A 19,579-nucleotide genomic window follows, 5' to 3' on the forward strand; every position below is an offset into this window, starting at 1 on the left:
CCTCCTTTTGTTGACCTCAAATGTGATATCTTGGAAAAAGTAAAGGAATAAGTAAAAAATCAGGAGTAAAAATTATGTCTTTGACAAAGAGAAAAACCACAGGAAGAGACAGTGAAAGGGAAACAGAGAGAGAAATGGAAGCTTAAGGGAAAAAAAAGAGGAAAAAAGAGAAAAGGAAAAAGAACAATCTTTACAGTTCTTCTCTTTATAGCTCCAAAAACAAAACTCAGAGTCATCATTTGTGTTGTTAAGCTTGTAGTAAGTTTTTAAGATTCCATGGGGCCCTATAATCTAGTTGTTCTAATTCTATAAATCAGACTCCCCTGAGCAGCCATAGTTGGAACCTGGCAGAGAGGGGAGAAGCCACATCCTGACTGTTAGGTAACAGGGAAAGGAGCAGTCATGTCCAGAGCTCTGGTCACTCAGCACCTGTCATCCCTTCCCCTCTCTGCTTTTGCCTCCTTCCAGAAAACTGCCTGACCATGCACCTTGCTGTGCCTCATCCCAGCCAGACTCTGCAGGCCCATGTTGGCCTTAGTCTGACCAGGGATCCGAGAAGCTCCAAGATGAAACCAAAACAAACCCCAACCTGAGAGGGGGCTGTACAAGAGGGTCATCATCAGAGAGAAGGGCAAGGCAAGAAAGGGGTACTTTACATGATTTGGGGCAACTGCTTTAGCCTATAGTCACCCCAGTGTGGCTCCCACCAGCCAGGAGCTCCATGAGCACATCCCCATTCCTCTCGCAGTGTCTGATCATGGGTGACATTCCCAGCGATCCCCAGGTTTGCTCCAATAACTTCGCTTTGAATATTTGAGTTTTGGTCTTTATAGTCTAAATCGAATAGTAAAAGTACATTTTACATAATGGGTTAACCATGTATAAAAGACTCTGGCACATCATTTTGCTATGCAAGCTTAAATTTGTGTTAATAATCACACATAAGAAACACTATAATAATTACTTTTAATTAATGACGGAAGAATACAATATGCTTAGTCACCAAACAGAAGCCAAATACCATCACTCAAAAGAACTGACTTAAGGCAGCCAGCACCATTCCAAGCAACAATTCATTTCATTTAAAAAATCTATCCCATTAAGTTAATTTTGTTTATTTGAACTTTATTAGTTTTGTGACTATTTGTATTTAATTTATAAATTTGATTTGCTTTTATAGTAATATGAGGAGGATAAGCATAAAGCATTTATGCCTGTTTTATGCTTGTAAACACACAAGTAATGATGTAATAAAATATATTTTAAGTCAACAGCATGGAAGGGAGGGAGTACAAAAGTATTTTTTTTCTTTTAAAAGGCATATTTATTATTAACATTTGAGAGGACTTATACATCATTTACTCACTCATTACCACTGTCTGACGAGGAATGTAAGCAGGTATGATATGATTGTCTCAGTTGACTGAAACTGATAATCAGAGAGGTTGAGTGACAAGCCCAAGATGGCATAACAAATGCAGGATTACTAGCCAGCACTGGGACTCCCAGGCCTTCTCAGATACTTGTGTCATGCAGGTTTCTTTCTAGACAGAGAGAACCTGAGTGTAAAAGGAACTGTGTGTCATGTTACCCTATCACGTTACACACCGGACGTAGGAATCTGCCTTAGAACATTCTGCCTTTTCTTAGAAAGCAACAGAGACAGACCCAACAACCCCAACATGATGGAACTACATAACAACATCATGCAACAAAGAGGGCAGAGGGCAGGTAGTCACAGCTGCAGATTAATCCTGACATTAGTAATAGATGGTATGGACAACATTATTAAGAGCATCGTTCTAATTTATTCTTCACAACAACCCTATTACTATCAACTGGTTAATTAATTTGGTACTATTATCATTCACATTTTATAGATGACAAAACTGAGGCACAGAAAGTTCTTATAATTAGACGGCAGAACTCGAATGTGAAGGGAGGCAGACTGACTCATGAGCCGATGGTCATAACAGCCTTGAACTTATGCTCTCAGGTTTTTTTGCAGGAAGGACACAGCTGATGAATGGTCCCACCCATGCCCATCACCAGACTGTAACCAAGCAAGGTAAAACCCCTACGCTAGGCCCATTCCTTAACTCAAAGACATCTTAGTCCAGCCAAGGTTTTCCAAACATGTACTAGAGTCTGAAACTTCCCATCTAGTTCTTCTCCCTCCCCTCTCACCTTCAGAAGAACCCACCTAGCCAAAATAATGCCAATGCCCCACCTTCCCGGAATATCTTAGTTACTTTATATGTAAAAGGAAATTTGCATATGTGAATAAGTTAGGGATTTTGACCCAGGATTTTCCAGTGGATCCCCTATAAGCACCCATAGAGGGTCAGAGAAGGGGTTGTGACCGTGGAAGCAGAAGCCTGAGTGACATCATTGTGGCTCTGAAGATACAAGAGGACTATGAAGTCAGAGTGCAGGGAGCCTCCAGGAGCTGGAATAGTCAGGGAACAGATTCTCCCACAGGGACTTCCAAAAGGAACACATAACTGACAACACTTTGATTTTGGTCAGTGAGACTTCTGACCTCCAGAACTGTAGTATTATTAATTCATGTTGTTTTAAGGCCCTAAGTTTTTGGCAGTTTGTTACAGCAGCAATAGGAACTAATACAGTCCTTTTTCATAGTCTGATAGCTCTTCCTGCTTCTAACTTCCTCCTCTTTTTCTCCCCTGACATCTATTTCCTCTCAATAGGTGTCTTACACATCTAATCTTGTCTTGTCATCTGCTTTTTTAGCCAGAGTTCTTCGCTATAACCAGATGTGACTATGACCTAAGTGTCTATTAAAAGGTGAATGAGGAAAGAATATGTGGTACATACATACATGCGACAGAATAATATTCAGACTTAACAGAAGAGGGAAATACCGCAATATGCAACAACATGTTCGTACCACAGGACATCCATCCACTAAGTGAAATGAGTCAGTCACAGAAAGATAAATATTGTGTTATTACACTTACATGTAACAAGTCAAATTCATAGAAGCAAAAAATAGAATGAACATTTCCAGGAAGAGGAAATGGGGAGTTGTAATAAATGTATTAAATTTAAAGTATGCAAGATTAATAAACTCTAGAGGTCTGATTATATTACATTTACAGATAACAATACTGTATTGTACACTTAAAAATATGCTAATGGAGTAGATCTCATGTTCAATGTTCTTACATTCTTACATTCATTGTTAATTAATGAATCAATTAATTTTTAAAAATATTGCATTTCAGGTTCAATGACAGAGATTGGTGCCATCTTTAAAATGATAAAGAATGTGGCAATACAGATGACTCCTTCATCTATCACACCTCCATTGAATTGGTCAGTCTGGCCTCTGCAGAAACTGGGTGGATTCTACAGAATGACTGAAAACTGACATAGGCTTAACTCACTAGTAGCCTTAATCATAGCTGGTATGCTAGATGTAGTATTTTTTTAAGAGAAGACGAATAGGATTTGTGTGTGTCAGTCCTGTTCCAGGTGGTCTGTGATGAATGAAGGCTGGTCACAGCAGGTTCACACAACAGTCATTTTGCCTACTTATTTATTCTAGTCAGCTTTAATTCACAGCATACATTCTATGTCCACTCTCAATGTGTTCATCCACATGCCTTTCCCTCAGACCTCCACACACGAGTGGAGTAGCCACAGTGGCAGACACAGACTCTGTCGGTGCCCAACTGCATAGACTCCCACTCATCAAAGCTGATCTAGTGATTCTGGCCTCTGAACAGAAACCAAGGTTGAGCCTCTGATACAGCATCATTCCTCCAGGGAACCAATTGGCCACTTGGTGGCAAGTTGACTACACTGGTCCCAAGATCATGAAAGGCCCAGCAGTTCATCCTCACAAGGGTAGATGCCTCAACTGGTGGGTTTGCCTTTGCTGCTGACAGATCTAGTACACAGCGGCATATGGATGTCACAGACATAGAGGCCGTAGCAGCCACCTTGGAGGCCCGCATCACAGTAGGTGTCAGAGTAGGCCTAGGACCGTCCCCAAGCAGTTGGCCTCACAGAGCACTAGGAAGGTCATTTAAAGTCCCAGCTCACATGCCAGCTCAGGAGCAGTGCTGTTTCAGAGGCCTTTATGTCCCCAGGGTTTCCCTGACTTTTCTAGTTTCTTAGAATCAGTTGTTTGGCATTCTCTTTTATTCCATGAACTATCCAGTCTCTCTACCCTAAGTCCCTTCTGCTCTGAAGTTTGCTGGGCTGATGTCCATCACTCTCAAGGTGAGCCCTGACCAAGGTCGTCTTGATCAGGAAAGAGAAACAAGACAAGGAGATGACTGTTCTGAGAGGAAAGGACAGTCAAACATGTGTCACTTAGATTAAAAGCAAACAGCCATCTATGTATACAGAGGTACATTAATTGCCAAAATTGAACTAATGAAAGAGACATGATTAACTTCAGAGTGTGGAAGAAATCAAGTTGCTCTCTTAATGAGGTCTGAATAGGCTCTCATTAGCCACGTGGATGGGGACTGATGGGAGATGGTAGAGTCGGAAAATAGAGAAAAGGAACAGGATAGCACAGGAGGACGCTGGCACCCCAGCCTTGGAGCCTCCAAGTGAGCTTTGTCACAGTGGAACAGAGAAACCACCTAAGAAAATAAGAGCCTCGTGACAGAGACAGGGACAGCACAGAGAACTGAAATGTCTACACAGTCACCCCTTCTCGTGCTCATGAACTTACTCCCTGCATTTGCTTTTTGTTTTTCAGATGAAGATGTGTCCAGGACTTGGAGCCTAAGCCTTCCAGCACAGCACATGGCTGCACCAGCCTCAGGACCGGTCAACAGTTTCCATGACCCTTACTCTGGGTGAGGCCCTACAAGTTGTTACATAACATGTCACTAAAATAGCGTTAGAAAATTGATACAAATCCCAAGGCCATTTGCAGTTTTACAGAAATCCATGGGAAAAGGACATGCTAACCTACATAAATAAATCTCTGATTTGGGGATCTCAGGGACCATGGCTTAGGAATAGAGGAAAACAGATATGATAGACAGCTACACTCCATAAACACAAAACTGCTTCTGTCTGAGAACAAGGACAGCCAAGTACTTTTCTTTCCACCAGACCAAGCTAGGTACACATTCTTCAGTTCTTCCTAACTGCTTTCTATTACATTCTGTCTGAATGATTTGATCACATGCCTTTCTCCTCCACTAGGTCAAATACTCCCTTGAGGGCAAAGCTGACTTGTTCATCTCTCCAACCCATGCAGTGCTCAACACAGTGGCCTTCACGGAGCTCCAGGCTCATCAACACAGGCCTCGCCCAAGGTCACTCAGCTGGCACAGGGCGGAGCAGACCCCAGAGTCCACCCTCCTCACGCTGTTCACCACTGGGCTTCCTCTTCCAGTCTTCAACTGCTGAAAAAGGGAGGCTCTTGAGAAGAAAGGACCATGCATCTAGGTTTTAAGACAGCCCACTGCCTCCTATATTTTGCCTTTGCCTTTAATAATTAAAATTCACACATCTCAAAATATTTTGGGCAAGAGACAAGGCATGAAAGACAGTAGGGAATCCTGTTGAAGAACGTGGCTTCTTCAAGGATCTTCATGAGTTTGGATCTGGGCTTAAATCTTCATTGTGGACTTACAATCCTTATGCTGAGTCTCTTCATATGCTTATTATTATGCCAGGGAAAACTACAAAAAGCGCTAAAGCAGTGTCTGACACCGAGTTAACAACAATAAATGTTAGCTGTTACTGTTATCTAAATAATGATCATAGAATCATTAGCTCTTCCAGTTTAAAGGAACTTCAGACAATATTGATGTCCAATACAACGTGAAAGGGTTTAAATTCTGGGTAATCATTCAGCTCTCCTGTTTGGTCTATTGATACAATTCATTTGGCCATGGCAGTGATGAGATTATGACCACATGTTGTCAACAGCCAGGTTTTGTAGTCAGCAAGGAAAACAGGGAGCAATAAGACTTTTCATTCTTTTGTTTTTGTTTTTAATAAAAATTCAGCTTCCTGTAAACTGTAACTAACTTTAAAATATATACACTGATAGTACTCTGAGATCAAAAAAGATTAACTCATGCCATTGTGGCAACATGGATGGAGCTGGAAGGGATTATGCAGAGCGAAATAAGTCAGAAGAAAAAAGATAAATATCAGATGGTTTCACGGACTATAGAGAAACCAAAGTGTCAGGAAGAAAAAAAAAGCAAATCCAGCAGGCTGACCAAAGATCTGAGGCATATAGTAAGGGGAGGGAGGGAGAGGGGTTAGACAGGGGAGGGAGAGCAAGGGACTGTGGTGATGGAGCAGGGTGCTGTGGTGGGGGGATCTATGGGAGTACACCTGAGGGGGGGGGAAATCAAGTACTGTCCAAAAATTAACAAAGATGTAAGACAATAAATAATTTAAATATATATATAAGCAAATGAAAAAAAAAACTATATACACTAAAGCTAATATATAAAAAAATAAATAGAAAATAAAGTGATTCTCTTTCCCCCAATTTCTATTACTGTCACAGCACAATCTAAACTTTTTATCCCTGGACTTCAAATTAGTTTACATAAAAAATGTACACCTTAGGTGCCCTGAAGAATCTTGCCATGTGTGGGGGCCCATAAAGGCTGGAATGGAGAAAAGCTAAGACAATAGACTGAGCATGTCTAAGGTAGTGTATAATGAATGTTTTTAAAATTTTGCAACTTAGATTCCTGGTGGGGGTAGAATAATCGATAAAGATTTTACAGAAAGGGGCCTTCCAGGTGGCCTAGGGGTTATACCTCAGCACAATCACCACTGTGTCCTGAGTTCAATCCCCAGCCAGGGAGCTAACCCACATATGGCACAGCAGACCTCTCCTGTCTCACCCACTGCTCCCCTTAACAGTGAATTTCAGCAAATTTGCCTGTTCTGCTCTCCACTGTGTCTCTGGTGAATTTTTTACCCCCTGTACTTCTGGCCTGTACCCCAGCTATTCAAATAAATAAATAAATTACTTTATGGAAAAACTGCTATGTGGGGTAAGCCTTAGAGAACCCTCTGAATCCAGTAGGTGGGAACAAGGGCTTTCTAAGCAGAGAAGACTGGCAAATTTCTTAGACTCATCCAGAGCTATTAGGTAGTCTTTGCTCAGTTTTCTGCTAACAGCTGGGGTAGCAGGTAATTACAGGGATAACGTTAATGCTGCTCTTTTCTTAACTCTATCTTCCTCCCTTGGCCTCAAGATTCCCTTTCACTTTCTCTCTCTCCAGCCTATTTGAGTGGTACCTCATGACTGATATTCTTTAATAAGTGAGAATGAAATGTCCCCACCCTATTAATAATAAAGGGAAGCATTTTACCTCCCAAATAGATCTGCAACTACTTGAAACACACATAAACTCAAGAGTTCCTCTCAGCAAAGACACTTTTCCCTAGCAACTGGTATCATATTTTCACACAAAGCATCAAAATTTTATGATTCTCCTTATTTACTATAAAAATAACATTATACACTCTGAAAGAAATGTTAAAAGATATATTTTAAGAGTAAAAATCTCACCCATAATTCTACCTGTACCCTTGGTATAATTTCACGAGACTAACAAAATTGCTAGCAATTTTCAGATTTCCCTCCCAGTTTCCAATCATATGCATAGATTTCACACAGTTAGGATCATTAGGAAGACTAATTTCATGAAGCTTCAATCCCATCAAACAACCCAAGCTTAAGGCATTTTTAAATAAACTTAATTTAATAAGATGATGGTAAGTGACACAGATTCTGAATTGTTTGTTCATTTGCTCATTTTATTGAAACTCAAAAAGCAAAGGCCTGGCTTGGAGCAGCCTCACCTGGACAGGACTAAAAGCCCCTCCTGTAGGGGAATCAGATGACGGGTAGTGTTGAAGCACAAAGCCTGCAGGAGGAGCGGTTTCTCATGCAAAGAGAGAAAAGTTAATCCTAGGGCTGGGAGGATTTAAGCAGCCAGCCTTCCACAGCTGTAGAGTAAAGAACTTCCCTTCTTTCCAGACAGGGGGTAAAATTGGACCAGGCCCCATACCTTGAAACTTCAAAACACTAGTCCTGCTGCAAGGAGGCAGGACATGACCCTGTTGAGGACCCAGGCAGCCAGGGCCATGGGTGCCTCTGGGCCTAAGCAGCAGTTATAATTGTTCTTTGTGTTACTTTTCCCTTTTATTATCCCCAAACCTTTAGTAAAGACAGAGGTTCCAGCCTGGTGTTGGATATCTGAGTTAAGCCTGCCAAACCAAATTAGTACAAAACTTGGTGACTTAACACCACGAAAATGTAGTGTGCTCTTTCACTATTTGGTGGCCAGAATTCTGAGAGCAAGTTGTTGCAGGTCTGTGCTGTTCAGCTTTTGGTGACTGCACCCCTACTCTCTGCACCCGTCTTCACGTGGCCTTCTCCTCTGTGTCTATATCTTCTATTTCTTTTAACACTTGTCGTTGTATATAGTACCCACCTGCGTGATCTAGGGTGATTTCATCATAAGGTCCTTAATTAATTACATTTCAAAGTCCTTTTTTCCAAATAAATTCACAATCACAGGTTCCAGATATTTTATTTTTTCAGGGATAACCTTTCAACCTTCTAGAGTTGTGGTGTGGGAAATTAAAAGCAGAGATCGGACCACCTTTGAGAAAAAGTAGACGAGGTAAGAGCAGTGTCCCCAGCCTAGCACCCGAGTTAGGGGCAGCAGTCCCAGTAGGGGACAACTGAGCACAGTGAAAACCTCAGAAAGGGACCAAGAGTTAAAGGAACAGAGGTGACTTAGAATCATGACAAAGAGACCAAAGCCCAGGACCACAGGCTGGGTGATTTCTCAGAATTTCTGCTGTGAAGGTAATGGAGCTGCAAGAAACCACTTTGTATTTCTGGTGCTGATCCTGGTTCCTTGCTAGATCAATGGAAAGATCAGATCTCTCCTGCAAGATCAAGGAAGTACGTTGGTCTAGTGTTCTCCTGCATTTATTTCCTGACATAATAATCCATATCTCCAGAAGGGTAAAGCAAAGATGCTAAATGAAGAGCACATTTGAAGGGTACTACCAATTAACAAGAAAAACAATGTATTGGATTATTATGTACACTTTCAGTAGAATAATTATAAAAGAAAAACCAATTAGTCAAAAAAAAAAAACATTAAAAGAGGTTACAAAGAAATTTTTCAAAAAATTTAAAATATGACATCCAAATTATAGGGAGCATATGTTTTAACTTAGATTTATTTAGCTCAGTAAAACAAGCAGAATGATGATGTTGGCCCAAATCAGAATTTGAGATATTGGCTATGTATAGTCAGTGGAAGAAAGGTTATTGGAATCAGACTGTTAAAGCAGACATAAAACTGGTTATTTTCTTACAGAGCAAAAGAAGAAAAAAAACCGGCTATCTTTTTTTGCCAGAAAGAAATTAGCTTGCATTTATCAACCATTGCATGTTGACCTGTAGCTTTACATAGTATGAGCCTTAATCAGTTACAAAGACTAAGTCAAAACTATGCTCTCCTAGAGAGTTACATGGCCCCCAAGTGGAACTAGGCTCCAGTGTGGTGTCAAGTGGGCTGGCTATGATCATATGCCCTAGTTACGAGTTTTGTATAATTTTCCTTAAAATAAATAAGGGAAATGTTAGCCATGAACTCAAAATCAGAAAATACAACAACAGAAAATCAGGAATAGTCAGCATAAAACATGCAAATATTGTTAAATAATAATAATAATAAAAGATGGAATAGCAGTGAGAATTCAGCTAAGAAAGGAATTTGCCTCTTGGAAGGCCAGACTGAGGAAATCTCTCAAGATAAAGAATTACTAATAGAAAACATTAGAAAAAAGTTAAGAGAAATGGAGGATAAAGTTTCAAGTGATGATATTTATTTTAAAAGAAATCTCAGGAAGAGAGAACAACATAAGTAGAAAACAGAAAACATTTGAAGAATGAAGATATATTTTCTGGAAATTAGAGAGAGAAAAAAATATAAAAACTAAGAAAGATAAAGAGAAGGACATTCAAATAATCTGATTATTAGATTTAAATAAAACTGAATAACAATGGAGTAGTGATTTCAAAGTATGATAGAAAAGGACATTAAACTTAAGATGTTGTATTCAGCCATATTGTCTCTCAAATAATATTCTAGGTTTACAAAATCTCAGATAAATTGCCTTGGGAAGGCCAAATTTAAAATGGTTTACAATAAATTATATAAATATATGAAAGGCAAACACAGATTTGCAAGAGTTTCATGAATTAAAGTGATCAGAACTTTCAGAAGCAGAAAATACTGGGAAAATTCTAATAATATATCTAAAAATTATAAATGGACCCAAATACAGGAGTCATTAAAAATATTTTAGACAAAAATTGACATGTTGAATATTTTTTTATTCTGGCATATGCTGTCTTAAAGAAACAAAAAACCAACATGCTAAAGAAAAAGAGACTGAGAATAATAAGGTAAAAAAAAAGTAACAGGTACATTCTAACCAAAGATGTTATATATTTTATGTTAGACTATCAAAAAAAATGTTATTATGGATAAAGAGAAGTACTTCTTAACAATAAAAAGTTTGATTTGCCAAAAATATATAGTCACTTTTAAATGTGTTCATCTAATAAAATAACTTTTAGATAGGTAAAGGAAAGGTGCTACAATTACTGAGAAAATCTGATAAATCACCCTCATAATAGATGTCAACATACCTCTCCACATTATTGATAGATCAAGTAGAGGGAAACACTAAAACAAATTTGGAAAAGTATTATGAACAACATAGTCAACTTGACTTGATAGCATATTAGATTTCTTTATCCAACACCTCTGTAATATATGTTATTCAAGTTTTTTTTAATTTTTATTTATTTATGCATATAAGAACTGGGGTGTAGGCCAGAGGTGCGGGGGTGAGAGGATCCACCAGAGAGAATGGGGAGCATAAAAGGCAGATCTACTGAAATACATTGCTGAGGAGAGCAGTAGGTGAAACAGAAGAGGTCTGCTGGGGCATATGTGGGTTAGCTCCCTGGCTGGGAATGGAATTCAGGCTGCAGTGCCTGGTGATAGCTTGATAGAACTTAGATATTAACCCCTGAGCCAGTAGGGAGGCCCCTGTTTTTCAAGTTTAGATGAAATATTTACAAAATTGAATTAAGTACTAGGCCTACAAGAAAGCTCTCAATGAATTTAAAGTGTGTATCATACAGACCATTCCTGACTATTGCTCATTTAACTACTAGTAACAAACAATAAATTCCCACAATTTAAAAATCTAAAAATGCATTGTGCCTAGTTTGTAAGTTAAAGAAGGAACCATGGTAAAGTTTTAAACAATTCAGAACTTAAGGAAAACACCTGATGATGGGTTATTAATTGCTTTCACATGATAATGTGATAATGATAAGCAAAGCCTCTAGGTTACGGCAAAGAAATACTTCAAAGGAAAATTGGAACACCTATATTGGAAAATAAGGAAGCCTTAAATTACTGAGCTAATTTTTCTTCACCTGAATGAACAAAAGAATAAACCAAAATGTAGTACTTAAAGGGAAAGAGACAAAATGAGAGGAAATTCATAGAATTAGAAATGAAGATAGAACATATCAACAATGTGAAAAGTTGATTCTTTGACAAAAAAGGAAATAACGAAATTAGAGAAATCTTACAACACTAACAAGAGAGGAGAGGACACAAATGAAAAATATTGTGAAGGAAAAAGGGGACAATATTAAAAAACAGATTTAAAAGATTATAATAAAAATATGCTATCAACTATTTGCCAATACTTTTGAGATTTAGATCAAATGGATAAATTCTTAGGGAGATAACTTATTAGAACAATTTAAGAGTACAGAAACATTAAATAGCCCCATAAATATTAAAGAAATTGAAACAGTGCTTCAAAATCTTCCCATAAATAAAATACCTAGTTTTACAGATTATATTTCCCAAAATTTTTAGTAACATTTCGCACTTTAATGAAAACATTTCTAGAAAGTAGAAAGGGGGTCACATTCTCTTGCTTACTGATAAGGCTCCAACTCTAAAACCACAGTCCAATATTAAACCATAACCCTAATGCTAAAACCATACAAAGATGTTCCAAAATAGGGGGGAAATCATGCCATTCCACCCTGTATATGGTTGTGAATGTACTTTAAAATATTAGCAAAAAAACACACCACTATTTATAATTGCTAAGACATGGAAATAACCTAAATGTCACAAAACAGATGAATGGATCAAGAAGATAAATACACAATGGAATATTACTCAGCAATCAAAAAAGATAAAACTCATGCCATTGGAGGCAATATGGATGGATCTGGAAGAGATTATGCTAAGTGAAATAAGTCAGAAGGAAAAAGATAAATATCAGATGGTTTTGGTTACATGTGGAATATAAAGAAACTGAACAAAAGGTCAAGAAAAAGACAAAACTTGCAAGCTGACCTTAGATCTGAGGCATATAGCAGGGGAGGGAGAGGGGTTAAAATGGGAGGGAAGAGCTCAAGGGACTGTGGTGAAGGGTCACAGGTGATATGGTGGCTTGAGAATTACCAGGACTACACCTGAGGGAAGAAATCAAATACTGTACAAAAATGAACAATGATGTGGGGCCTCCCTGGTGGCGCAGGTGGTTGAGCGCCACACTGTGAAGCTGTCTGCAGCTCCTGTCTGCAGCTCTAGCCAGGCGGCAAGAATCCCACATGGCGCAGCAGACCTCTCCTGGCTCGCCCGCTGCTCCCCTCAGCAGTGTATTTCGTCAGTGTACCTGTTCTGTTCCCCACTCTGTCTCTGGTGAATCCTCTCACCCTCCCATGCATCTGGCCTGTATACCCTGGTTCTTGTATAAAAATAAATAAATCTTTAAAAAAAAATGAACAATGATGTAAATAAATATATTGATATTTATTAGCAAAATATACTAAAAAAGAAATACACTAAAATGCATTTTGACCATATTAGCTCTATCCCAGCTATGTAAGGATAAGCCCATACTTTGAAAATCAAGAAATAGAATTCACCACATGAAGAAATGAACAGGAAAATTTTTCAATAATTTAGGAAAAGAATTTGATAAAATTTAGTGCCCATCCTTAATTCTCATCATTAGTAATAAGCAGGAGTTCCCTTATCTCACGAGGATTATCTATTTTAAAATCTAGAGAAAATGTGATCCTATGCCATTCTTCTAATTATAGAATATTTACAGTTACCATTTACATTCCAGATTATACTATAAGTTTTAGGCAGGAAAATAAACCAAGAAAAGGAAATTGTAATCATAGAATCTATAGATGATATGGCTTTTTAAGTAGTAGCCTACAATAATTTACAGATAAATTACTAGAATAGGAGAATTTAGCAAAGTAGCTGGATATAAGATCAATCTATAAAGCAGTAGGGAACACGAGAAAATATAAAAAGAAGACATCACTTACAGTAGTTCAGAGAATATCTAAGAATGTACCTAACTAAACTATATGTAACACTCAACAAAGATAACTTTTAAACTTTATTAAGAGATATTTTTAAACAAATAAATGGAGAGATTGATAGTTTTCAACATGTTAAAATAAAGAATATATTTTTAAAGTATTTTTAAGGAAAGTGAAAATAAAGTTAAAATTACCAGAAAATACTTGGATTACTCAGCTCCAAGAAATGATTACTATATAAAATAAAGACAATTTCAAATTAGGTAAAAGCACAAGTAGATCTCACAGAAGAAATACACAGCCAAGAAATATACAAAGCTGTCTTTAATCAAAGAAATAAAAACTGTGACCACATTTTATAGTTATTTAGCTGCCCAAAATATTAAAATTCTGACAAAATCAAGGCCAGGACACGAACCTCCAGGGTCATATTATTGTTGGGCCTGATGCAATAAATTTAAGATCCCACTTTGGAAAAAAAAATAGGTGGTATTTCTTTAATGTGACTATTCATACATCCAGTAACTCCACTTGTAATTGTATATGCAAAAGAAATTTCTGAGCATGTACAAAAGGAGATAAATACAAGAGCATTCACATTGTCACTGTTCATCACAGAAAAAAAAAAAAAAACAACAACCTTGAAACTACTGAAATCTTTACCAATGGATGAAAGAACATATGGAAATGTCACATGACAGATTAAAACAGAGTAAATAAACTCTATTAGTCTGCAATAATATGGATGTCTTAGCACTGTAATGTTAAATGGAAAGGTAGCCCCCCAAAATTACATAGAGTTTGATATTTTTATAGTCTAAATAACTGAATTCAAAATAGGTTTTGAAAGAATATACAAAAGTGAAATAAAACAATTTAAAAAGCAAAGCATGAAAATGAATGGAGGACTTAGGATAAGGTTTACCTCGGACAGAGGAGCCACAAAATATGATGCATGGGGAAGCCATCTGATTAGAAAGATGGGTTATTGTCAATGGCTAGCTTTTACTTGAATGGGTGGTTTCATGAACATTCATTGCATTATTAAGCCTAAGTAAATAAATAAAATTGTCTGTGTCAGTGATGAGAATGAGTGATGTACTGAGGGCATGATTAACCCATTTCTAAAAAGGCAACTTGATAGCGATACTGTCTGATGTGAGTCACTATGCAAAGTAGAGGGAAAGCTGAGAAAGAAAAAGTAAAATGGAATAAAATAAATAAATAATGTACAAAGAAAAAAATAAATATAGTGGTACAAGGACTTTTCCTGACCTCTGTGGGAGACTTTCCCTATCATCTTTGGGGGTCACATGTGCAAGACAGTTGTGTAACCCAAGATACCAGTGGGCCATCCTCACGGCTCATGAAGAAGTCCGTGAACGTGACCTGCTCTGTTCTATAGAAAGAGATTTGCTAAGTTGAATTGTGTTTCTAGGGCAGCTTCTAATAGAAAGCAGTTGCTCTATGCTTCTAGAGGAAGTCAGCTGTGGGAAAACTATGAATTAGCCCCAGTCATTGTATGCAGATTAAATTGGCTAACTCAATATAGGAAGCAGATATGAGGAGTGAGAAACTATGTTCTCTTCATATAGTAAGAAAGCAGACAAGTTTTTTATGTTCACCGAGAAGTTTTTAGCCAAGAGAAAACTCAAAGTACCTACTGATTTGAAAGACAGGGTATTCCTTGATTTGGGGGAAGAAACAAGAAGTCTGCACTGAAGAAAAGAAGCCAGTTGTCAGCTGAGAGGTATGTTTAAAAGACTTTGGGGTCACGCACTTATAAAGCACATTAGCCTGGGCTCCAGAAATCAGCAGAACAGGAAAAACCAGAATAAATGTTGAGATGAGTTCCAAAATATAATATAGGCTATTTATAAAGACAGTAACAAATAAATATATCATAGGAATTTTTCATTAAAAATATTCTAAACCATCTCAAACATTGCCACTAAAATAATAAAGGAGTGACCTTGAACCCCTAAGGCAAGCAGGGCAGAACAGTAGCCACCACAAGTAATATGTGAAGTTCCATTTTTAATCTTAAGAATTCACATAAATTTTGCATTCTGCTATGTGGATATACACTTGTTTTCTGGTTTATCAGACCCACTTGAACATTTCCATTTGTATTTACTTGTTTCAATTAGAAAATATTTTAAATAACCTGGGCAAAAATTAATGTTTCAGGTTTGCCATGCTTATTCTAAAGCCTTCTATCCTCAGCTTATTAACGCATACTCCATTTCAGAAGAATCACTCTCATTGTCCTTTTTCCATCCAAGTTTGCTGAAGTTTGATTTTGACTAGTAAAAAGGTGTATTTCTGATATGTAATTGGTAATTCAAAAACTTAACTCTCAGAAAGTTGAAGAGAAATGCAACAATTGCCCAAATTCAGAAACAGGCCCTCCGCAGGGCCTCCTTTATGCCCCTGGCTCACTCGCACCTCCTTGGCCGAAGAGCTCCTCTCCAGCTGGGAACAGGCAGCCGTGGTTTTCCAGGCCCTGGCAGGCAGCGATACCATGAGGCTGAGTTCTGGCCAAGGAACAGGAACGTGGAAGGAGAGAGGACTCTCCCCATTTGGGGGGGGGGGGGCAAAAAGGCCAGACTTCCTCCACAATGCTCCCTCTTCCTCCCTCTTCCTCTCTCTCTCCTTTTTTGAATGACTGCCCCACACCAGGCCTGCCTTGGAGGCCCTGTGTTAAGACTGAGCATCTTCATCAACCCCAATCCCTGAGGCCAGAGAGAGAGCTCCTCAGCCAGGGTGCCACACAGCAGTGGCTTTGCCTTAGAAGAAACAAAGGTGTGTCCAATTAAGTGCAGAGACATCAGAATTTATCTATCACAGATTAGACATTACTTAAACTAATACATACTACCTGAAAACTGAGGAGTGAGATAATTCACGTAACGTAATTAGCACCTGGCATATCACGGAATGTGCACTCTGTCACTGTGAGGCCATGGGGCCCTGGAACGAGGCTGCCACCTCCTATCAATCTATTGCTTAAATTGCAGGGTAAAGTTAACCACAAATAACCAAGTCATGGAATCAAGCTGTCACAAATTGGCCTCCACGTTCCTAAGGCACTTGAAGCATGTGTATTGACAGGGGAAAAAAGGAAGAAATGAAGAAAGAAGAGGAGGAGAATGTAACTGGAGTTGGAAAATAATTTTAAAGGTATTTGCAAACCTAGTTTGGACCCAGAAGGGTAGGAGAAAGAGACAGAGCTTTTGCTGAGACCATTGTGTGCCAGTTGGAAGAACAAACAACTCACATTTCTTCTGCAGAATAACCCTAAAGGTGCATATTATTTTCTCCATTTACAAATAAGAATTGATGCCCCAGGAAACAGGATCTCACAGTTTATAGGCAGCAGCCCTGGATGAGAGCCTGAGTTGATCTGACTCTAATGTCCTTGCTCTTCCTGATGGAAGCATTTTACAGGGCAGTCCCTCGAAGCCACGGGAAGAGAGGCCCACACTCCTGCTGAGGGACAGGGTGCCAGGATGAGGCTCATCATTAATGAAAGTGTTAAGTGAGATGCAAACACAGAGGCCGTTTGAAATGGGCTCTCTGAAATGAAAGCTGGGCTCAAACAGAGCCCGCTTTCAAGGGGGCCTGGTTTATATCACCAACTGCTAGGGAAGAAAGGCATTAAAAGAAGTGCCTTTCTGCTGGGCTTGCAAAACTTCAGGTTCATGAATTCAAGAGCAGATTAAGGAGAAGAAAACTGGGTTTTAGACTGCAGCCTCAGGAGCTTCCTGCGTCTCGCAGGCCAGGAGGTTGGCTTTTCCAATTGTGCAATTAAGCGCTTCTATCCAAGCTCACTCCCAGTTTTCAATTAATCTGCAATAATGAATTTAACAACTAAACTGAACTTGTTAATTGAGGTGCCTGCTGGCCAGGTCATCTCCTCTTCCATGTCTGACAGCAAATTCCCCCAATTGTGCCAAGGTAAAGTGTGGTAGTGGGTATCCCTGCCTCTCCACCTCTGAGGCCCTCCCTGGCCAAGGGGTACACTCAGTGGATGGGAGAAGAGCTGCCTGGGGGGCTGCCTCAGAATACCAACTCACACGTGGAAATTGCTTCTCTGGACACCGGCTTTGACTTTTGCTTTTAAATGAAAACTCGAGGCTTGTCCCAGCTGTATTATCTCCCTGGCCCTGGGCAGTTGCTATGTAATGCTGAGGACATTTAACTTGATAAAGAGCCTAGACTTCTGTCTAGAAGCAAGATGTTCATAGAGTTGGTAACTCTCTCAGTTTGCTTATCTGGAAAATGGAACTAGAAGAACCAGATCTTGGGGTCAGAGAAAAGAATGAGATAGAGTTCATCACAGTGTCTTATCCTACACTGAGGGCCGTGGGGTGATGACACCCCAGGAAGGCAGTCCACCTGTTCTGTTCCCCATTCTGTCTCTGGTGAATCCTCTCACTCCCTGCACCTCTGGCCTATACCCCAGCTCTTGTATACATAAATAAATAAATCTTTTTAAAAATGCAGGTCACGGAAGAGAAGGCTCTGGGAATTTGACTTCAATGCTAAGAAGGATGAGGCTACAGAACACATCAGAATCCAGTTTAGGGGCTGAGACTCAGTGAGGACGTCCAAGGTAGGAGGCACCATGGAGGATCAGGAGGGTCAAGCCAGGAAAGCGCGCAGTCACCGTGGGGTGGTGCTGCCTTTGCTGCCAGAGAGGCTCCGCCTGGTGCTGGGATGAGAGATGCAGTCCAGGGCTGGTGCCTCCCAGCTGTGTCCCCACGACTGCTAGGAGAGGATATAAGTCACAGGGGCTCTCGTACTGACGTTGGATTGCTCTCTGCAGACACCTAACTCAGGCTGTAGGTTATCTACCTCTGGATTTACCACACTTGAAATGGGGAATCAATTTCTTTAAAAAAAAAAAAAAAAAAAAACATCTTCCCCAAGAAACATAGTTCAGATACCACAGAGCATCAGAAGAGGTGTCAAGACGGGTGGGGAGCTGACTCTCCCGATGGCCTCTTATCTCAAATTTACCAGTAGTTATCAAACAGTATTGACTGCTCTTCATTCATTCACTTAATAAATATGTATTGGTGGCTCCTGCATGACAAGTTCTCTGCCATTGACAAGGGATGAAAAGGAGAGGCAGATCTCTTCCTCTGAGACTTGAGGAAGCAGCCATCACAGGGACTGTGAGTGGCAGGCTGGACTGAATGGGCACTGGGTGATGCTGTCCTGTCTCCGAAGGAGGATGCGGGAGTGCTTCTAAAAATTATTTAGATAAAACTCTTATTTCTCAAATAAAGAAAGCAAGTCCTCAAAGGGGAAATTTAGTTAATATGATTTAATGCTAATTTAAAATGTTGATAGTACTACTGGGTGTTAACCTGGCTGGTCACCTTTGAGAAGCTGAGGAGATGGAAGCTTTTTAGTCTCAGTTTTACCTCTTGCACAAGCCCTCACCGATGACCTCAGCCATAGGTCATTCAGCCTTCTCTGCCATCAGAGTTCTTGATTGTCTGGTCTACTCAGACCTGGTACACTGTATTCTGACTAGAACATTCAGACTAGATGCAACCCTTACATAAGTGGCTGTCTAGATCTTGCTAATCTTGGGAACTGTAGAGTCTCAAGCCCCAAATATTGTCTCACTCCCCTATAACAGGGAATTAATATTATTCTCAGAGAGGTAAACTATAAGGACCTCTAGATCACGGACCCAGATTTTTGAGGTCATCTTGCTGTTGGACCTGCACTCTAATCTTCAGCCTCTACTGTTCAGAAACTAGAGTCCAGCTTTTGTCTTTTAAATTCATACTTTCTTTCTCATAACCCAAAACTGGGTATTTACTTGATTTCTTTTAACTATGGCTGGCCTGGAACCAACGGCTACATTTGCTAACTAAGGGCTAACAGTTGGGTTCCTACCTGTTCTCACCTGAGCTGACCATCACATGTCTGAACCTCTCATCAAGGTAACCTTTCTGAGTTTGTCTATATAGGTGCATCAGTCTCTGCTGGATTTTTGTTTGTGTCACCTTTCCAGTTTCATGGGTCGCCTCTCCTTTCTCCTAATCCTCTAATATATTGTTTTCAGACCCATGTTTCAATTCAGCTCCACATATATAATAATTCTTT

The 19,579-nt window shown here is 39.4% G+C and overlaps 2 long non-coding RNA genes across 4 annotated transcripts in view; one reads left to right on the top strand and one right to left on the bottom strand.

The window, feature by feature from the left end:
• The window catches only part of LOC119234892 (uncharacterized), a 242,460-nt gene that overhangs the window by 194,649 nt on the left and 28,232 nt on the right, over positions 1 to 19,579 (bottom strand). The gene's annotated exons all lie outside the window — the stretch shown is intronic.
• Positions 4,019 to 5,723, top strand: LOC119233726 (uncharacterized). The gene is made up of 3 exons (XR_005122453.1): positions 4,019 to 4,251; positions 4,742 to 4,841; positions 5,197 to 5,723. It is a non-coding gene; the product is annotated as an uncharacterized LOC119233726 (long non-coding RNA).

This window comes from Talpa occidentalis, unplaced genomic scaffold (assembly GCF_014898055.3).
Source record: "Talpa occidentalis isolate TD23 unplaced genomic scaffold, MPIMG_talOcc4v2.1 talOcc4.8, whole genome shotgun sequence".
Lineage (NCBI taxonomy): Eukaryota > Metazoa > Chordata > Mammalia > Eulipotyphla > Talpidae > Talpa > Talpa occidentalis.